The sequence below is a fragment of the Choloepus didactylus genome, chromosome 13 (genome assembly GCF_015220235.1).
Source record: "Choloepus didactylus isolate mChoDid1 chromosome 13, mChoDid1.pri, whole genome shotgun sequence".
NCBI lineage: Eukaryota > Metazoa > Chordata > Mammalia > Pilosa > Megalonychidae > Choloepus > Choloepus didactylus.
In genome coordinates this window covers 29,480,843-29,501,202 of record NC_051319.1, presented here as the reverse complement: position 1 = coordinate 29,501,202, position 20,360 = coordinate 29,480,843, and the positions used below count along the sequence as shown (strand labels likewise).

The window sequence follows — 20,360 nt, the reverse complement described above, 5'->3', positions numbered from 1 at the left end:
ATTGCTCTTTTTCACTCTAATTATTATTCTTGTTATTTTTGTGTGTGTGCTAATGAAGGTGTCAGGGATTGATTTAGGTGATGAATGTACAACTATGTAATGGTACTGTAAACAATCGAAAGTACAATTTGTTTTGTATGACTGCGTGGTATGTGAATATATCTCAATAAAATGATGATTTAAAAAAAAAAAAAAAAAAAAAAAAAAAAAAAAAAAAAAAGATAGAGCAATTGTTTGTGTGCTTACTAGCCATTCGTATACCCTATTAGGTGGCATGCCCATTCAAGTGTTTTGTCCACTTTTTGAATTTGATTTTTGGGATAATGTTGTGTATATGTAGTTCTCTTTTACAAATTCTTGATACAAATCCTTTGTCACATTTATGTATTCAAATATCTTTTCCTAATCTGTGGCTTGTATGTTCACTATATTTATGGTGTAGTATAATGAATAAAAGATAATTTAATTAATTTCAACCTTTTTTAACGGTTTAATGATTAGTGTTCTTGGGTGCTATTTAACAACTCTTTGCCTTTCCAAAGTTATGACTATATTCTCCCGAGTTTTTTTTTCCAAAACACACTTATATTTCACATCATTTAGGTCCATGATATAGCTCAAATTAATTTTTGTTTCTAGTTTGCTGTACAGTCAAGATTCCTTTTTTCCAGCCTGATAATAAGTTGAAAAGCATCATTTACTAAAACCATTCTTTCAGAACTTCAATGACCTTGTAAATTAGATGACCTTTTATGTGGAAGTAGGCTCCAATTTTCTATCTATTTGGCCTTTGTTTCCTTTGTGGATGATTTAATCGATGTTCTATCCTAACCCCTATATTTATATACTTTACCTTAATTTCTGCTATCATATTTTAATTTTCAAGAGCTCTTTTTTTGTTCTTGATTTTTTCCATATATATTGTATACTGCCCTTAAATCAAGGATACATTATCTTCTTTTATCTATGGATTTTATATTTGTAAGTATTAGTTATTCTTTTTCAGCTACCTGAATTCTCTCAGCCTCCTCTGATTTCCTGTTTGATTTTTGTCTTTCATATAAAAGGTTTTCCCAAATATCTGCTGATCTTAACTACTCAGCTCAGTCACCATGAAACTGATCAGGACCTCAATCTTGGTGGGAAGGGCTTGTCAGCCGAAGGGCTTCAATGTGAAGGTTAACCCAATAGAGACAACTACCTTAATAGCTTTTCCCTATTTTTCTCCATTTCCCCAGAGAAATATTCCAATCTCCTCCCATGACTCAAGTACAGTACCACTGTGCTCAACTGTGCCTGTATTTCCTAAACCCAGAATCCTTTTGGTCCATTCTCCCAAAGAAGAAATATCCAGACTACTGCTGAAGTTTTTCTCTGCTGGAGTTAAGGAAGGAGTAGCCTTCTGTTTGTTTAGGGTGGGGGAATAGAACTAGCGGCCTTATTGCTTTGTATTACCAATTTTAGACGTACTTCCTGTTTCAATACCCCCAGCCTCACATCACCATATCCTTATCCCAGTATGCAGCTGCTGCTAATGGCCGAAGTCCTGACGGAAAAATCAGGTTATTTCATGACTGATCCTCACCACAAAATGTGAACTAAAACTTCAGATTTTTCTGGTCCCTTTAATGAGTTACCACTGGTAGATTTTATTTATATTTTATAAAATTTTGTTGACCTCTATCATCTGCTATTTGCTGCCCACCCCCGATTCCATTCTCTTTTGCCTTATAGATTTATGATTTTTTTTTAGTACTCTTGTCATCATTTTAGTGGAGTTGGGGTAGAAAACCATGTGCTCCGCATACATTGTCTGATTTGGATTCATTGTTGGCTCACTTTAGCACAAGATAAATTACATACTGAAAGCAAAAGAAAACAACAGAGTGGTTTCTCTAAAATTGAAAGTAGAAATTAATTAATCTCCTTGCCAAAAGTTCAACAAACTTTAGCTTATCTATTTTTCTTTCACACTTAGAAAGCCTTTCATATAGGTTTTGAGAAAACCAGCTCCTAAATGTGTCTGTGTACTTAATTAAAATAAATAAGATTTTATTTTCTTAATTAGAGGGCTGTAAAATATTAAATAAGTTATACCAAAAACATCAATTTCTAAACTGCCAACAAAACATCTCTTTCCTAAGGGTTTCTTTGAATTTGGACATTGCTCCATAAAATTTATTAAAAAAAATAGATTATATGTTTCTTATTGTCATTAGAATTAAATAAGAGAACCTAGTTAGCTAGGAAATTTTCTCCATTCATCACAATTCCTTGTTCTATCCCTTCTGGAAATGTGTCCCTGAATGGAAATATACTTCTCAAAATGGACAAAAAATTTTTCTATGACTGATTTAAAATAATGGCTGACTTTTCCAACTAGCACCTCCAAATTACTATTTGAGATCCATTTTTATTGAGACACACACATCAAACAGTCAAAATAATATGAAGTTAGGGAAAACACTATTTAAGCCCTGGTTTTTAGTTGGCATGAGAAGGCTGGTAGAGGAATCTAGCTTGGTCACACACCAAAAAATCAAAATTAAAATTAAAAAACATTGCTGTTTCTGAAATGCTCCCTTCTCCCTTATCACCCAATCACCTCATTATGTTCATGAGATATTAGTTCCAAAGAAATAAGTAACTTTTCCTTGATCACATGCCCATTCAAACCAGAGTAAAACTAATCTCTCCTAGAATACCAGCCCAGTGTGTCAGCTTTATGTTTTTCCATTTGTGAACTATGAACATTTGCCATCTATTTTTCACCTCTTTTCCACTTGTCTTGATTAATATCCCCAGAACATTGTTAAATAAGACCAGTGTTATGGCTAGCTATGTCTTATACTGCCTTCACTAGAAATGTTTCATGAATTACTATTATTAGTCATTATTCTGGCTTTGGGACTGAGATATGCATGCTCTAATATGTTAAGATATTCTCAATCTACTCTTTATTGATTATTTTCATCAACAAATGATGCTGAATTTTCAGCATCTATAGAGAATGATAATATGGTTTTCTTCCTTTCATATGTTAATTTATGTTAATGGAATTTCCAATATTAAACCATCTTTGCACTCCTGCTGTGGATCCCAGTTGATTTTATTATTATACATAAATGTGCTGCTGCATTCTATTTGCTAAGACTTTATTAAGGTATTTTCATTGCCATTTATGAGTCTATTATACCTCTTTCTGTGCTATTTTTGTCAAGTTTTATTGTCAGTTTTCTGGCTTTATTAAAGACTTTTGAAACACCATTTACTTAGCCCTGTCTGGGAGATTTTAAATAGCAAAAGAATTACATGTTACTTTAAACTTTGGTCAAATCCATCTTTAAAATATCTCAGTGTGAGATATTGTGTGTTACCACTTCTGTGAACTAACTGAACAATGTGAAATAAATGTCTTATAAGAATATTGGGGACCTAGTGGTAGACAGAGCTAGTGAGAGGGAATGATAATCTAATATGTTCAGATATGTTATTGATGGTGAATTCAAAGGTATGGTAATGGATGGGGTGACAATTGTTTGTTAATGGGATTATAAGTATCAGAGCTGTATTGAAGGTGAATATGAATGAAAGGGGTTGTTTAAAGACAGGTTTCCCACACATCAGCCCCACAAATATAAATAGGTTCTTACATGATATACCTCTAAGGGATGACACTAGCCCAGAGAATTGACAACAAAGGGATACATGAGAAAAATCTACACATTGCATACTAGGGATGATAATTAATAGGAATACCATACTAGTATTACACAAATACTAGGGACAAATAATTAAGGGCTGACAAGAGCTACAAGATGTTTTGGGTCATGAGAATTGTGAGATATGGATGGATTATTGTGGATATAAAATATAACATGTGAACTTAGGAACCCCCTACTTTATAAGTCAAGCCCTCGATATTGAGGCTTGCTCAGCTGAAACTTATGGCTATAAAGAGGAGGCTTAGGCCACCTTTAATTATGCCTAGGAGTCACCTCCAGAGAGCTTCTTTTGCTCAAATGTGGACTTCTTCTCTCTAAGCCTAACTCTGCAAATAAATTCGTCACCCTCTCCCCAACGTGGGGCAAGACCCCCAAGATGAATGAAACTTCTTGGTGACATGGGACATGGATTCAGGGAATGAGCCTGACCCAGGCATCGAAGGATTGACAATGCCTTTTTGACCAAAAGGGGAAAAGAAAGGCAGCAAAATAAGGTTTTAGTGGCTAAGAGAATCCAAATAGGGTCAGGAGGATGTCATGGAGGTTACTCCTAAGCAAACCTCACCTAGATATGTCAAATGACCACAATACGGTAAGCCCAAGTCAATAGTAGTCCTGAAAACCTTAAAGAATATGCAGATCTCTATCTGAGATTCTATAAAAGTTTCACTCACTAAGTATATTCATCAGAAACTCAAATCTTTCAGAGTGCTCTTATGCCAGCTAAGTCCCAAAACCCAGTGGCAATAGCCTCTTCAAGAACATCAACTACATGTGTCCCCTTTGCTCATAAAGTTGACACCCCTTTTCAGCATGAACAGGTTAGGGTGGTCACTGCCTAGACATCCCTGAAGATCAGGAAAGTAAGTTAGAGGAAGGGATAGCAACAGAGAAGATGGAATTAACAAAGGATTATGAATACTGAATCTTTATATAATTTTATTTTTATTAGTTGCTAGGGTATTAGAATAGTTAGAAGAAAAAATTGAAATGGCAAAACTGTAACACATAGCATCCTTTGAAATTTGTTCTATAGCTACTTGTTAAATTGCAATTTGAAAGCTATACCTTTTCGTATGTATGTTATATTTCACAATAAGGATAACTGCAACTAAGGTACTATCACTCATAATATTGAAATTTCCTATATGTCTTTGGAAATTTCCTATACATCTACTTGTTAAATCATACTTTGATAGATATTACCTTTTTGTATGTATATTTCATAATAAGGAAATAACTGAAACTGTGGAATTGTAACCTATAATATTCTTTGAAATTTTCTAACTATTTGTTAAATTGCACTTGGAAATCTATCATTCTTATGTATATATGTTATATTCTACAATAAAAAAATATGATAAAAAATCTCAGTGTAGTGCTTTTAATTGGGGGAGAGAGGATTAGTTCTTTGGCAATATTCTCCATGTTCTTACATAAGTGGCCACTTCATATTTTAAATCTCTTCTGGCATAAATGTGGGTACAGAAATGTATAGACAGAGTAGAAAAAGAGTTTCTTATGATTTTTTTCAGTTTTATTCTATCTCTGATTTTATTCTCAGCATTCCTTATTTTGTTTTGTGATGTTTTCTTTCTCATATGCTAAATTCACTTTTATATTTACTTAATTAAAAAATATTCAAACTACCCTGAACCAGTAATTGCTTAAATAGCTAGAATATAGGGATGAATATAAAAGGGAGGAGGGGAGAAAGAGGAAGAGAAAAAAACATGTTCCTATTTGAGTGTGTATGGGGGTATCTGAGTGTAGCTTGGAATCTGGGTGGAATAGTTAACATATGTCTATAGTATTTTTATATAACTTCAAACTGTAGCCTCTGTATTTTCTAAAATGAATTTAACCTTCTTCAAAATATACCACACTGTTGCTTGGGCAGAGATTTTAGAGGGGAAGGTAGGCATTAAGTTAGGCTTACTCTATTCTGGTTTTTCAAAAATACAAGAAGGTCTCCTTAAGTTTAAAATAGTTGTTTTTGAGTAAATGTTCAATCTTTTCAGGATCCCATATTATCTCGCTTACATTACTCCAGTGTTTTTCTCTGGAAGATACCTGACAGGAGAGTGCTCCCTCATCAGAAACATTACATTTGTCTCCTGGTTCTTCTGCAGTTTCCTAGAGTTTTGCTGGTTGATCTAGTCCCTGCATGTAGATCCTGATGCCTGCCAAATACTTATGGTCTTGCTTATTGTTGAGGATTCACATGGTCACTCTCTGCTGAAGCCTTCTGATTAAACTTGCAGAATTCTTTGTTCTCAGCATGATAAGGGCATGTGCTTTGGTTTGAAGATTGCACTCTCAATAATCCTCTTTCTTGTAAACTTGACTGTATCTCATTTCTCACTGGTGCTTTCATGCCCTCTGAGACTTATCCATGCCACCCAACAGGCTCTTAGGCTATTCCTCTACCCAATGGCTTTTACAACATAGTCCACCTTTCTTTTTAAAAACCCGTATTTCCTTTGAAGCCTCTGTGTCACATGGTTCAAAATCTCATTGAACCATATAATTCCTCTAGTTTACTGAAGTACTTGGTAGTTGTATACATCTATAGCCCTAATTTTTTCATCACTTATGGAAAATTCAACATTCATAGAGACAATCCATTCTTTACTTTAAGTCTACCATGTCAGGAATCCTGATTTGTACAATGTCATTCTTCTCCCTTTCAGTGAGTGTTTTATCCCATTGAGAGCTCAATTTAACTGACCCTATGAGTTCTTCTTTTTGTCCAGGTGCTAGCACACCTCATTCTATTGGCCCTCTCACCATCTTTCCCCTCTATCTGGCAGAACACTGTGGTTAGTGAAATCCATTATTAGCCACTCTGTGTGAAGAGGTGAATTTAGATGAAGAATATCACAACAATTTGCCTCTTGGCACTGCCTGGAATCTCCCCAGTTCCATAGAAAATGTACATTCCTACTTCTAAGACTGACATTTCAAACTTCTCTATTCTTATACTTCCATTACCCTTGCAGCTCACTTTATTTGATAAACTATCCTATTTACTTTTGATGAAATAAAATTCTCAGATTAGAATTATCTAATACTACCACTGAGTCCACAATCTCTCTGCACTGCCTTCTGTTATATTAGAGGAAGCCCCCCAATTCTGCCTCATACATTTTGCCTATTCAAATATGTATTTTGAAACTATCATTTTTTCTATGTTTATAGAAATAAATCTTCTCATTTATTTTTATGGGATTTTATGGAATGCCACCACAACAAACATACAATATGGCATTTGACCCATTCCTGTATAATGTGCATATAGATTGTTCCAAACAAATTAATTTCAAATTTTTCAGATCTTACTCTTAATCAAAAATTTCTCTACATGAAAGAATTGTTATTCATCTTTTGCCCTTTTTCTATTTCTCTTTCTTTTAGTAATATGACACATGGATTGTCCTGAAGTCTTTATGCACTTAAAACTTATAGGAATTTTCTTTTGATCTGCAAATGCTCACAGATATCAAGGTCATAGTTTTGTCTCAAATATATTTGCTCTTGAAGAGAATCCACTTTAGGGCTCTTGAAGATATACAATATCTTTTCCTCACTTAAAATTAAGAAGAGACATTCTGCAGACATCTACTTCTGGTAAAGATGGTATAACAGGGACTGGATTTATCCTTTCATGTGAAACAACTGAAATAAAGATAAAATTTAAGAAGCAATGGCACTTAAGACATTGAAAATCAGGTCAAAAAGTACAATGATCCCTAAAAAATGGGGAATAAAGGAGATGAACCCTACTATTGCCCCAGCTTACTGCCTGAAGTAAGTTTCCAGGTTGCAACTTCAAGCAGCTAAATACACAGGAAATTAGACTCCTTAAAATGTGGGGTAGAGGAATTAAAATATATATAAAATAATAATGGCTGAAATTTTTTCCAAATGTGAAGAAAATTATAAATCACTGGGATAAGATGTTCAAGTCCCAAACATATTAAACATGACACCAAGACAAATCAAAATCAAACTGCTTAAAAAGACTGATAAAGGGTCTTCTAGGAAGATGGCAGAATAGGTGAGACAAAGCAAATTTCTACTCTGTGAATGAAACTAGAGAAAAGGCAGAGAATGCCTAGGACAGTGGTTTCACGGAGCAGGCAGCCAGGGAGAGACTTCTACAAAATGTGGTGGAGACTTGGATGAAAAAGCAGAGAAAATGTTTCTCAAAGGATGGGGTGAGTTTATTCAGTGGGGACCACTGGGGGCTGGCAGCAGCAAGACATCTAAGCAGGAAAGGGAGCAGCTCTACACTCCTGTGCACCCATCACAGCAAAGAGCTGGGGAGATAATCCTCCTCAGCCACAGGCTGAGAAGAGAAACAACACAATACCAAGTACTGACTACTCAGTGGGTACCATGGAAGTGAGGAGGCAGTGGTATGACATATTTAAGATTCTGAAAGAGAAAAATTGACAACCAAGAATTCTTTATCCAGCAAAACTCTCCTTCAAAATTGAGGGAGCATTTAAAATTTTCATAGACAAACAAATGCTGAGAGAATTTGCTAAAAAGAGGCCTGCCCTGCAAGAAACCCTAAAGGAAATTCTGGCTGAGAGAAAAAGAGACAGAGGTCTGGAGAAAAGCACAGAACTGAAGAATATTAGTAACAGCAACTTAAAGGAAAAAAAAGAAAAAAGAGAGCACTGGTTTGAACCTATTATGTCACCCACAAAAACCATGTTCTTTAATGCAGTATTGTGGGGGCAGACTTACTAGTCTTTTAAATAGGGTGGATATTTTTCATTGAGTGCTTCCATGGAGATGTGACTCACCCAACTGTGAGTAGGACTTTGATTAAATTACTTCCATGGAGGTGTGGACCCCACCCATTCAGGGTGGGTCTTGATTAGTTCACTGAAGTACTTAAGAGAAATCAAGAGCTGATACAGATGCTGACTCTTGGAGATGCTTGGAGAAGCTTGGAGATGCAGACAGAAGGATTGTGGAGATGCTAAGCTAAGAGATGAAGTGCATAGTTTGCCCTGGAGGAGCTAAGAGAAGATTCCCAAATGCTTACAGAGAAATGCACTGGGAGAAAGAAGCAAGGATGCACAGGAACTGAGAGAGGGGAGAGAAGATAGAAGCCCAGAGACATTTTGAAGGAAGCCATTTTGAAACACAGCCAGGGAGGAAAAGACAAACAGACACCAGCCATGTGCCCTCTCAGCTGACAGAGGTGTTCCAGACACCATTGGCCTTCCTTCAGTGAAGGTATCCTCTTGTTGTTGCCTTAGTTTGGACACTTTTATGGCCTTAGAACTTTAAATTTGTACCCAAATAAACCCCCTTTATAAAAGCCTATCCATTTCTGGTACTTTACATAATGACAGCATTAGCAAAAGGGAACAAGGGGGAAAAGTAGACCTGACAAATGAAAACCAAAGGATAAGATGGTTGGTTCAAGAACTGCCTTCACAGTAATAACTCTGAATGTGAATGGATTAAACTCCCCAGTTAAAAGATACAGATTGGCAGAATGGATTAAAAAGCATGATCCATCAATATGGTGTTTACAAAAGACTTACATTAGACACAGCAGCACAAAGAGATTGAAAGTGAAAGGATGGGGAAAAAATACTCCATACAAACTGCAAAATAAAACAAAACTGTTAGCAATACTAATATCAGTCAAAATAGACTTTAAGTGCAAAGATGCCATAAAAGACTAAGAATGACACTATATATTAATAAAAGGGACAATTTACCAAGAAGAAATAACAATCATAAATGTGTATGCACCCAATAAAGGTGTTATAAAGTACATGAGACAAACATTGGCAAAACTGAAGGGAGCAATAGACATTTATACAACAATAGTGGGAGACTTCAATACAAAACTCTCTTCTATAGATAGAACAACCATACAGAAGACCAATAAGGAAATTGAGAATGTAAACAATGTGATAAATGAATTAGACTTAACAGACATATATAGAGTGTTAAATCTCAAATTACCAGGATGTACATTTTTCTCTAGTACTCATGGAAAGTTTTCCAGGATAAATCATATGCTGGGGCACAAAACAAACCTCAATAAATTTTAAAAGACTGAAATTATTCAAAACACATCCTCTGACAATAGTGGAATGCAACTGCAAATCATCAACCGTGAAAGGACCAGAACATTCACAAATATGTGGAGGTTAACAACACACTCTTACACAGTCAGTGGGTCAAAGAAGAAATTGCAAGAGAAATCAGTAAATAACTAGAGATGAATGTAAATGAGAACACAATGTATCAAAACCTATGGGATGCAGTGAAGGCAGTGCTGAAGATGAAATTCATAGCTCTAAATGCAATTTGCTCTATAACTACTTGTTAAGCCATACTTTGAAAGTTATCATTTTTCTGTATATATTTTATATTTCACAAAGAAAAGATGTAAAAAAAACAAAACAAAACAAACAAACAAACAAAACAGTGATAAAAAGAAAATCTTATAAGCACCAGAGCAAAAGTACGCATCACATAAGAGGAAAAAGACAAGGATGGCAACATATTTTTCAACAGAAACAATGCAAGCAAAAAGGCAGCAAGGCAACATCTTCCGGTGCTGGTTTGGTAGAGTATTTCTCATCCTAGAATATTTTACCTGTAAAACATCTTCCAAAACTGAAAGTGAAATAATGACTTTTTCAGATATACAATTTCTGAGAAAAGTTCATCACCAATAGATCTGCACTGCAAGAAATATTAAAGGAGGTCCTTCAAGAAGGAAAATAGTACCTGATGGAAACTTGAATCTTCACAAAGAAACTTAAGGCCACTAGTAATGGTAACTATACAGAAAAATGTTAGAACTTCTCCTTTTGTTATTTGAATTTTGTTATTTGTTATATTGTTGTATATTTGTTATATTGAAAGATAATTGACTGGTGATATAAAAATAACATCAATGTAACTGGGAGGTTACAACATATGTAGAAGTAAAATGTGTGTCAACAATACTACAAAGGCCAGGGGAAGAAAATAGAAGCATGCAGTTTTAAGGTTCTTTTCCTATACAAGAAATAGTATAACATTATTGATGGTAGACTGTGATAAGTTAAAGATGTGTACTATAAATATTAAAACAATCACTAAAATTATATAAGCAATCACTAATATATCAGTGCATTAAAATAAGCCAAAAGGAGATAAAATTAACCATAAAAATAATTAATTCAAACAAGAGAAAATTAAGGGAAAAGCAGCAAAGAACAGAGGGGACAGACAGAATGCAAGTAAACAGATGGTACATTTAAACCTGACCATGTCAATATTCACAATAAATAAAAATAATATAAAAGTCAGTGGTTGTCAGATTGAATAAAAGGCAAGATCCCACTATATTATGCCTAGAAGAAATGTACTTCAAGGAATTCCACTTATGGGATGTCAGCATGAGGAATGCTGCAGATGAGCTCCCCAGCCAGATAAGCAAAATTGGAAAAAAAAAAAAAAAAAACCATTTAAAAAATTTTAATTCTCTGGAAATTCTCCTAAGGGTATACAGCAATCAAGAAATATTTATTCAGGAAAAATTACTAAAACTTGGTACAAACAGAGTCTGTGGCATTTGAGCCATACCCTGCTCTTTTCCCACAACTCACCCCCAGCTCAAATTGACAAAACCTGGCAAGAAGAGGTAGGGATCCCTTTCCAAACTATGTGAAAAACATTAATCTACATATTAAAGAAGTTAAACAAAATCCAAGTAGAAAATCTTGAATGCAACAAGAGAAAAATAACTCATTAGATATGTGTGAGATTGGATTATGCACCCCACTTTAGACATGTTCTTAATCTGCATTTTCTGTGGGTTGAACCTATTTTTGATAGGATCTCTTGAACTGTTATTTTTAGTTAAGAAGTGGCCCAACTGAATGAGGGTGGGACTTAATATGGATTACTGAAGTACTTTCTAAGTGAAAGAATTTCAGATATAATCAAAGAAAGTCATGGGGAAAAGCCAGAAGCTGAAGTCAATGATACTTGGAAGAAAAAACAGAGGACATCACAGGGATACAATTCAAACACAAAGGATTGCCAGTAGCCAGCACCAGAATGTTATAGACCTTGGAGAGAAAGCAACATCTTCCCAACACCAATTTTAGACTTCCTCTAGTGTCAAAACTTCCCAACACCAATTTTAGACTTCCTCTAGTGTCAAACTGTTCCTCTAGTGTCAACATATTTGTCATAGCAGCCTGGCAGACTAAGACAACATAAAAGAGATCACCAATAAGATTAGCAATTGACTTCTCATCAGAAAACATGGAGGTAAGAAATCAGTGGGATGATATATTCAAGTGCTGAAAGAAAAAACTGTCAAGCAAGAATCGTATATCCAGCAAAACTGATTGTCATACAAAAATGAAGGTGAGATAATGACATCCCAGACAAAAGCTGAGAGAATTCATTACTAGCAAACACAGATTACAAGAAATTTCTTACTAAAGGAGATACTTCAGGTTGAAAGGAAGTAAACCAATTGGGAGATTCAAATACACACACACACACACACACACACACACAAATCAGAGAAAACCAGTAAAGGTAACTACATGAATATAAAAAACAATACAAATCCATATTACTTCTATCTTCTCTCAACTGATTTTAAAATAATTTTATATATACACATATGCCCAATAGTATTGATAGGCCTATAACATATAGAAATGCAATATGTTTGACAATAATAACACAGAAGAGGTGGGTAAGAACAAAGTTTTATTGGAGTAAGAAAATGACACCAAATTGTAACTCAATTCACAGAAAAAATGAAGAGAACCAGAAATGTTAAATAAGAAGGGAAATATTACAAACCCTAAACATATACTTGTTTTTCTTTCTTTTCTCAACCTCTTTAATAGACATAAAACTACATAAAATAATAATTATAACAAAGTATTGTTGGGTTTCTAACAGCTATAGATGCAACAAGTATAACAATAATAGTACACAAAAGAGGAAAAGAACTACATGGGACTGTTTCCTTATATCACTGGAATTCAAGGAAAATAAATCTATATGGATTCTGATACTTAAGATATATATTGCAGTAGTTTGAAGCTGTTATGTAACCCCAGAAAACGCCATATTCTATTAATCCATTCCTGAGGGTGCAGCCCTTGTACGTGGACCTTTTGATTAGGTTGTTTCAATTGAGATGTGACCCATCTCATTCAAGCTGGGTCTTAATCCTCTTTCCTATAAGGAAATCAACAAGGAAATTGAAGGCTTAAAAAGTATTATACACAAACTAGACCTAGCCCACATCTGTAGAGCCCTCTATCCAACAAGAGAATACACATTCTTCACAAGTGCACATGGAACATTATCCAGGATGATAGGGCATAAAACAAGTCTCAATAATATTGAAATTGTACAAAGTTTATTTTCTAGTCATGATAGAGTGAAACTAGGAATTAATAATTGAAAAAATGGGGAAATTCACCAATATTGGAAATTTTAAAAACATTCTTAAATAACCTATACTTCAAAAAAGAAATTACAAAAGGAACTAGAAAGTACATTGAAACAGATTAAAATAAAGACAACATATCAAAACTTATGGGATACAGTAAAAGCAGTGCTTAGAAGGAAATTTATACCTGCAAATGCCAATATTAAAAATGAAGAATGGTCATTACCAAGGCTTTTAGAATGCAGTTTCTGATTTGCTGTGGAGTTGACTATACAAAAAATTTCCCACTAGGTTTTCTGTTTGCTACCTTGCCAGCATTCAGCCTATTGGAAACATTCTATCCCCCTAAAAAAAAAAATAAATAGAACCAGAGCAATTAGGCAAGAAAAAGAAATAAAAGGGACCCAAATTGGAAAGAAAGAGGTAAAACTTTGCAGATGAAATACTAGCTATAGGAACCCTCCCCCCAAAAAAAAATCTACAGTAAATCTACGAGAACTAATAAACTAGTACAGCAAAGTGGCAAGATATAACACCAACACACAAAAATCAATAGTATTTCTATACACTAGTAATGAGTAATCTGAGGAGAAATCAAGAAAAAAATTCCATTTAGAATAGCAACCAAAAGAATTAAAAAAATAGGAATAAATTTAACCCTGTGTATTAGTCAGGGTTTTCTACAGAAACAGGCAACAGGAAATATTTCTAAATAGGACATTTTATAAAACTGACACACATAACTGCTAAAAGAAATCAAGGAAGACCTAAATAAGTGGAAGGATATATCATGTTCATGGATTGGAAGACTAAATATAGTTGTCAAGTCTATGCAAACTGATTTATAGATTAATTGCAATACCACTAAAATCAGACAACTCTTTTTCTCCTTAATAAACTTGTTTTAGAGCAGTTACAAATTTTATATAAAAATTATGCACAAAGTACAAAGAGTTCCATATAACCCCCACAGTTTCCCCTATCACTGTTATTTTTAATACAGTTTTATTGAGACATAGTCAAATACCCTACAGTCATCCACAGTGCACAGTTGTTCACAGTACAATCATATAGTTGTGCATTCATCACCAGAAGCAATTTTTGAACATTATCTTTACTCCAAAATAAAAATAAAAATAAAAGTAAAAAAGAACACCTAAAACATTCCAATGCCCCATTCCACCTTATTTTTCATTTAATTTTTGTTCCCATTTTTCTACTCATCTGTCCATACCCTGGATAGAGTGTGAGCCACAAGGTTTTCACAATCACATTGTCACCCTGTGTAAGTTACATAGTTATACTGTCATCTTCAAGAATCAAGGCTACTGGGTTGCAGTTCAACAGCTTCAGGTATTTTCCTCTAGCCACTCCAACAAACTAAAAACTGAAAAGGGATATCGATATAGCGCATAAGAATACCCTCCAGAGTGACCTCTCTACTCCATTTGAATTCTCTCAGCCACTGAAATTTTATTTTGTTTCATTTCTCTTCCCCCTTTTGGTCCAGAAGATTTTCTCAATCCCACAGTGCCAGATCCAGGCTCCAGAGTCACGTCCTGTGTTGCCAGGGGGTTTATACGCTGGGAGTCATGTCCCACGTAGGGGGGAGGGCAGTGAGTTTACCTGCCAAGCAGGCTGAGAGAGAGAGAGAGAGAGAGAGAGAGAGAGAGAAACCACATCTGAGTAACAAAGAGGCTCTCTGGAAGAGACTCTAAGGCACAACCACAAGAAGGCTTAGCCTCTCCTTTGCAGTAATAACCTTCATAAGAGAAAGCTTCCAGATCAAGTGCTTGGCCTACTAAATTGGTAGCCCAGTGTTTCTGCATTTTTCCCCAGTTCCTCAGGGGACACTTCAAATACATTTTTATTGTCTGTCTAAATTACTTTGGGGTGTATGGGGATTTCACTCTAACCTGTATAAACCTACCAGATGTCACTTCCCATTCAAATCTCCATGTACTTATGGTGTTTAAAAAAACTGACCATAAAAGTTAAATTATTTAGTGTGCTACAGAAAATACAAATTCTGCACCAAATAAACATCTCTTCCCTTGGTCTCACACAGAAGTTGAAGTTTTAAAATAGAGTCAGTATCATCCTTTACCCTTTGGCCTGATTTGCCCTAGTGCTAACCAGATCCACTTCATTCATATCACTAATTGAAGTCAGAACTCTTTTTCAGCTTTTTTGACAGTTACTGTATGAGGTAATACTGATATTCATAGCTGCTGAACTCTACTCCAAGTTTCAGGTATCACACAGACACCCAAAGTTCCAGAGACTGACCACATCATACACAAAGAGCTCAGCATCTCAGAATTTAGAGATAACCATTACAACTCAGGAATAGATGTGACAGCTGTAAGAGGCTGCAATCTAGGGAACTTTACAATAAGCGTTCCCCTGATAACCAGTGCTCCGAGATGCAATTCTCAAGAGTTTACAAATTATAGTTATTCCACATTAATGAGGTTCAATAATGTCCATCTTTTTGTTTCCAGCATACTTCACTCAAAATTCTGTCCTCAAAATCATTCACCTAGTTGCATGTCTCACAACTTCATTCCATCTTGCAGTCACTCAATTTTCTGTTGTATATATACAGCACAGTTCACCCTTCTGTTCATCAGTTGATGTACCCTTAGGCCACTTCCATCCATTGCAAATTGTGAATACTGATGCCATAAACACCAGTGTGCAAATGTCCACTGATGTCCCTGTTCTCAGACCTTCCAAGCATATACCCAATAATGAGGTAGCAGGACATTATGGCACCCATACACTTAGCTTCTTGTGGAACCACACTGTTCTCCAGATACACTACACCATTCTACTTCCCCACCAACATTGAATAGGTACATCCCTCTCTCCACATTTTCTCCAGAACTTGTAACCCTCTCACTATTTTTTCCCTGCAATTTTAGAGATATATTCACATACCATACAATCATCCACAGTGTACAATCAATTGTTCACAATATCATCATACAGTTCTCTTTCTATCTCCTGATAAGCTGTGTTCTCAGCTTTAACTCTCAAAGTTTGCTCATTAATGTTAGTTCGCATTAGTGAGACTACATAGTATCTGTCCCTCTGTTTCTGGCTAACTTCTCTTGACATAACATCCACGGGGTTTATCCACATTGTTATATGTTCAATGACTTTGTTCTGTCTTACAGCTGCATAATATTCCATCATAGGTATATACCATAGTTTGTTTATCCACTCATCCATTGATGGACATTTGGGCTTTTTCCATCTCTTGGCAATCATGAGTAATGCCACTACAAACATCATTTTACAAATGTCTGTTTGTGTCTTGGCTTTCAGTCCCTCTGAGTACATACCTAGTAATGGAATTGCTGGATCATATGGCAATTCTATACTCAGCTTCCTGAGGAACTGCCACACTGCCTTTCAGAGTGGCTGCATCCTTCTGCATTCCTACCAACAGTGAATAAGTGTGCTTCTTCCTTCATGTTTCTCCAGCACTTGTAATTTTCTGGTTGTTTTTTGTTTGTTTGTCTGTCTTTTTAATAATAGCTATTCTAGTAGGTATCAGATGATATCTCATTGTGGTTTTGATATGCATTTCCCTAATAGCCAGTGAAGTTGAGCATCTTTTCATATGTTTTTGAGCTATTTGTATTTCCTCTCCAGAAAAGTGTCTGTCCATATCTTTTGCCCATTTTTAAATTGGGCTGATTGCCTTTCTTTTGTAGAGGTGTAGGATCTCTTTATATATTCTGGATATTAAACCCTTGTCTGATATGTGGGTTCCAAATATTGTCTCCCATTGCATAGACTGTCTTTTTACTTTTCTGACAAAGTCCCCAGATGTACAAAAATGTTTGATTTTGAGGGGATCCCACTTATCTATTTCTTCTTTGATTGCTTGCACTTTGGGTGTAAAAATCTAGTAAATAACCCCCTATCACAAGACCTTTAAGATATTTCTGTACATTTTCTTCTAAAATTTGTATGGTCTTCACACCGATGCTTAGGTCTTTGATCCATTTAAAGTTAATTTTTGTACAAGGTGTGAGATAGGAGTCCTCTTTCATTCTTTTAGATATGGATATCCAGTTCTCCAAACACCATTTATTGAAGAGGCTACTCTATCCCAGTTGCATTGGTTTGACTGTCTTATCAAAGACCAGTTGTCTGTAGATGAGAGGATCTATTTCTGAACACTTAATTTGATTCCATTGGTTGCTATATCTACCTTTATGCCAGTGCCATGCTGTTTTGACCACTGTAGTTTTAGTGCATGCTCTAAAGTCAGGTAATGTGAGACTTCCCATTTTGCTCCTCTTTCTCAAGATATTTTGGCTATTCCAGGCAACCCGCCCCTCCAAATAAATTTGGTTATTGGTTTTTCTAATTCTGTAAAGTAAGTTGTTGGGATTTTAATTGGTATTGTAATGAATCTATAAATCAGTTTAGGTAGAATTGTTATGGTTACTATATTTAGTCTTCCAATTCATGAACATGGTACATTCTTCCTTTTTTTTTTTTTGGTCCTGCTTTATCTCTTTTAGCAGTCTCTTCTAGTTTTCTGTGTATAGTTGTTTTGTGGTCTTGGTTAAGTATATTCCTAAATACTTGATTCATTTTGTTGCTATTGGAAATGGAAATTTTTTTCCTTATTTCCTCCTCTTCTTGCTCATTACTTGTGTATAGGAACACTAGTGAATTTTGTGTGTTGCTCTTGTATCCTGCCACTTTGCTGTATTCATTCATTAGCTTAGTAGCTTTGCTATAGATTTTCCTGTATTTTCTACACAGAAGATCATGTCATCTGCAGTGAAAGTTTTACTTTTTCCTCTACAATTTGGATTTTTTTTTTCCTTTTCTTACCTAATTGCTCTAGCTAGAACTTCCAACACAATGTTGAATAACAATGGTAACAGAAGGCATCCCTGTCTTCTTCCTGATCTTACAGGGAAAGCTATCAGTCTTTCCCCATTGATTATGAGTTGATTATCATGTTAGCTGTGGGTTTTTCATACATTGCCTCTTTCATATTGAGAAAGTTCCCTTCCATTCCTGTCCTTTGAAGTGTTTTCATCAAGAAAGGATGTTGAATTTTGTCAAATGCCTTTTCTTCATTGATCAAGGTGATCATGTAGTTCTTCTGCTTGCTTTATTGATTTGGTGTATTATATTAAATGATTTTCTTGTGTTGAATCTGGCTTGTATATCTAGAATAAATCCCACTTGGTCTTGGTGTATAATTCTTTTAATGTGCTGCTGGATTTGATTTACAAATATTTTGTTTTGAGGATTTTTGCATCTATATTCATTAAAGAGATTGGTCTATAATTTTCTTTTTTTGTAGTATCTTTGTCTGACTTTGGTATTATGGTGATGTTGGTTTCAAAGAATGAGTTATGTAGCTTTCCCTCCTCTTCAATTTTTTTTGAAGAGTTTGAGCAGGAAAGGTACTAATTCTTGAATGATTGGTATAATTCATATGTGAAGCCATCTTTTTTGGGAGCTTTTTGATGACTGACCCTATCTGTTTACTTGTCATTGGTTTGTTGCAGTCATCTATTTCTTCTTGAGTCAATGTTGGTTGTTCATACTTTACTAGGAAGTTGTCCATTTCATCTAAGATGTCTAGTTTATTAGCATATAGTTGCTCATATTATCCTCTCACTATCTTCTTTATTTCTGTGGGGTCATTAGTTTTTTCCCTTTCCCATTTCTGATTGTGTTTATTTGCATCCACTCTCTTTTTTGTTAGCCTATCTAAGGGCCCATTAATTTTATTGATTTTCTCAATGAACCAACTTCTTATTTTGTTCATTCTCTTTATTATCTCCCTGTTCTCACTTCCATTTATTTCTGCTCTAATCTTTCTTATTTCTTTCCTTCTGTTTGCTTTGTGGTTAGTTTGCTGTTCTTTGTCTCATTCCTCCAGATGAACAGTTAATTCCTCACTTTTTGCTCTCTCCTATTTTTAAATATAGGCATTTAGGGCAATAAATTTCCCTCTCAGCACCACCTTTGCTGCATCTCAGAAGTTTTGATATGTTGTGTTTACACTGTTATTTGTCTTGACGTATTTACTAATTTCTTTTCTAATTTCTTCCTTTACCCACTGGTTGTCTAAGAATGTGTTGTTTAGCCTCCATATATTTGTGAATTTTACAATCTTCTGCCTGTTATTCATTTCCAACTTCATTCCATCATGATCCAAGAAAGTATTTGTATAATATCAATACTTTTAAATCTGTTGAGATTTGCTCTATGACCCAGCATGTGGTCTATCCTAGAGAGTGATCCATGAGCACTTGAGAAAAATGTGTAGCCTACTGTTGTGGGGTGTAGTATCCTATAAATGCCTGTCAAGTCTAGTTTATTTATTGTACAATTAAACATCTCTGTTTCCTTATTGATCCTCTGTGTTTATGTTCTATCTATTGATGAGACCAATGTGTTAAAGTTCCTAACTATTTTTGTAGAGGTATCTACTTCTCCATTCAGTGTTTAAAGTGTTAGCCTCATGTATTTTGGGGCACTCTGGCTCAGTGCATAATATTTATGATTGTTATGTTTTCTTGATGAATTGTTCCTTTTATTGTTATATAGTGTCTTTCATCTCTTAATTGTTTTACACTTGAAGTCTAATTTGTCTGATATTAATATAGCTACTCTGCTTTTTTTCTGGTTGTTTTCTGCATGAAATGCCTTTTTCCAACCTTTCACATTCAGACTATTTTTGTCTATGTGTCTAAAGTGAGTTTCATGTAGACAACATATAGATGGGTCTCATTTTTCAATCCTTTCTCTCAGTCTATGTCTTTTTATTGGGGAGTTTAATCCATTAACATTTAATGTTATTACTGTAAGGGCAGTACTTTCTTCTACCATGTGGTCTTTCAGATTTTATATGTCATATCTTATTTTTTCTCTCTCTCCTTTTACCCTTCCTGATAGTCTTCATTTCTAAACTCTTCCCCAAACTTCCGTCTCCTGTCTTTTCCTATCAGCCTGTAGAACTCCTTTAGAATTTCTTGTAGTGAAGGTCTCTTATTCACAAACTCTCTCACTGTCTGTCTGAAAATATTTTAATCTCTCCCTCATTTTTTTTGTATTCAATTTTATTGAGATATATTCATATACCATACAATCATCCAAAGTGTATGATCAGTTGTTCACAGTAC

General features: G+C 34.9%; 1 non-coding gene across 1 annotated transcript; it reads left to right on the top strand.

Moving 5' to 3' along the window:
- The first annotated feature begins 13,401 nt into the window (after positions 1-13,401).
- LOC119508603 lies at positions 13,402-13,523 on the top strand. The gene has a single exon (XR_005211507.1). It is a non-coding gene; the product is annotated as a small nucleolar RNA SNORA32 (small nucleolar RNA).
- The last annotated feature ends 6,837 nt before the right edge of the window (positions 13,524-20,360 follow it).